We start from the raw sequence: 2,826 nt of genomic DNA, 5'->3' as shown, positions 1-2,826 counted from the left end.
CGAGCCCCGCCGCCCCTCGCCGGAGTCGCCGGAGCCCCGCCGGAGCCCGTCCCCGAAGTAGCCGCACCTCGCCTCGTTTGCCGGTTTTTGTTAAAAAAAAGTTCGTTTTAAAAAAAAACCTAGATCGTTTTTTTTTGGTTTTGTTATTTTGTGAGCGTTCACCGACTCGTTCGTTTTAACGAACGCGTTCGTCGGATTTTCTCTGTTAACGAACGTCCGTTCTTTAACCGTTCGTCCGTTTTTCTTTTTCGTCGGATTTTTACTGATTTTCTCAGATTCGATTTCTGATCGAATCTTCGTTTCTGTTTAACTTCTCGCTCGTTTATCGGAATCAGGCGATTCAAGCGCCTAGAGTTTCGTCTCGAAATTCTCTTTCCGTTTAACCTACTCAAACAAGTTTTTGCTACTGTAAAATTTGACCTACATCCAGATTAGTAAACGAAGCTTGTTTCTTTCACCGTTTGATTTTCGTTGCTTCGTTCGAGTTGATTCTTTTTGCAAACCGGAGTTCTTAAGTTGAAATTTCTGGTTGGATCTTTCATTCGAGTTTTACCTGTGCATTAGATGAGTACTGATTGTTTGCTTGTTTGTTTGCGATAGAGTACCCGGAGTGTGCCGCTTGTTACTTCGAATCGCTAGGTTTTGCGGATCATCAGCAAGGCAAGTAACACTTTGATCATACCTTCCATACCCAGTTTTATTGCATTAGATCTATTCCTCAAACATTGCATGATTAGGATCTAATTAAATTGTGGGTACTGGGAAGTAGTTGAGGTAGTACCTATTACCTGTTTTCTTATCAAACCCTTAGGAGTTACTTCTATGTTGCTATTATATTGCCATGCTATGCTCGTAGACGTGGATTTGGGTTTGAGAGATATTCATGACAGATGTGAGATTGTTAATAATGGTTTACCTAAGGTGGCAACTAAAACTCATATCTGGGTGGATTGAGGCACCTGAAGAATCCAGTGTTGTCTGTTTGTATAAGGACCGCCACCCAGGCTCAAAGGGATCATAAGATTATTCATGCTAGAAACTTCCGTGTGCAGCCACAAGCTATTATGGGCTCTAGCATAGTTGAGTAGGTTACATGATCTCTTGAAGAGGTGGGCTAGCAGATATAGGGGAAAGTAGGTGTACCGGTCCATCCAGAGTAAAGAGTGATTGTTCCTGAAAGACTGTGTCTCGGTCATCCGTTTCTCAAACATCATGCAGTGCGAGAATCAAGCGGAGGCGATCGAGTCTTGTGGGGAAAAGTGCGCAAACCTCTGCAGAGTGTACAAACTAATCATGATTAGCCGTGTCCGCGGTTATGGACAACTTGAGTATCTAGTACCTGGATTATCATTTGAATCTCATCACCATGTTACTTTTAATTAATTTTGTGGGTTATGATGACACTTAATTGGGATTGAGTTGGAGGTACCTTCTCAATGTTTAACAACCACCATGATCGTTAAATAAAATTTATTTCTTTGAAGTAGGGAAAAATTGGCTTTTCGCAAAACTGTAACCATAGAGCTTTCCACCAGCCATAAATGCATGTAGTATAGCATTATTATTGTTCATTATTCTCTATGTGTTACTTTGCCAGCATATTCTATGTGCTGACCCGTTTTCGGGCTGCAACATTTCATGTTGCAGACTTTTCAGACGACGAGTAAGGTGCCTTAGATCGTGGTCTTATACTCAGTGATGCCGCTGGAGTTGATGGACTCACTTATCTTCCAAGTCTTCCGCTGTTATCGTATTTAGATGGCCTTAAGCCATATTTATCATACTTAATCTCTTTGGAGATATTCGATGTAATAAGTGTGTGATTGCTACTCTGTTATAAATCCTCCATTTGTACTGTGCGTGTCAGCATTACTGATCCCGGGATGACACTGGTGCACAACAGCACAGACCATTTGAGGTCTGGTCGCTACAAAGTTGGTATCAGAGCACACGCTGACTGTAGGACACGACCACTAAGCTTAAGCCCTAGAAAGCTTCTCTCTTCTCATTTCTGACCCCTCTCCTTTTTCTACTCTTTTAGGAATGGCGGATACAAGGAGCAAGTTCATGCAACCAGATGAAGACACGCCTTTTGGTCGACACTTGAAGGAAGTCACTAAGTATTTGAACATAGGAATACCAAGCATCACCGGAACCTACAACGCCACATTACCCGAAGAGGAGAGCTGGAAGATTCAAGTTCACATTCCAGGAAGGACGTTTGTGCCAGTTACTGAACCCATAAGATTGGTTTTCGAAGCACCTACCTGGAGTTTAGGGAAGAGCATGGCCGCACACATCGCTATGGGACGCATTGGAGAAGTCTACCACCAGGAGCTTAAGGATACAATTCATCAGATTTGTGGACGCCGAGATGCCCAATGGGAGATGATCAGAACCAAGAAGGATGGATCAATCGCAGCTTTCATCCAGGAGCAAAACCAACATATTCGTCGCCAGGAGAACCAGATGTGAACGGACAAGGAAGAACTGAAGAAGGCATTGACGAAGATCAAGGAGCTGGAAGAAGAACTCAAGGCTACACGCGAGGATTATATGGAGGAAATCATCGCACTAGTAGGGAAGAATGACGACCTGGAGAAGAATATTGGAGTATTCATGGGAAATCCAGTGCCAAAAGCAGAAGTTGACAAATGCACTTGTCCGGATAACTACATCATCATCGACGACACCGACTCAGAACCAAGTGAAGATGACTGGGTTGACGAAGCTGGAGCAGACATCATGGAGTCTTCAACGGATCAGAATTTTTAGTAGACCACCATATCAGTAGTAGTTTTCCCCCATTTAATAGTATAGTTCAAG

Source organism: Triticum aestivum, chromosome 3D (genome assembly GCF_018294505.1).
Source record: "Triticum aestivum cultivar Chinese Spring chromosome 3D, IWGSC CS RefSeq v2.1, whole genome shotgun sequence".
NCBI classification, from domain to species: Eukaryota; Viridiplantae; Streptophyta; class Magnoliopsida; order Poales; family Poaceae; genus Triticum; species Triticum aestivum.
This window is presented reverse-complemented; position numbering follows the sequence as displayed.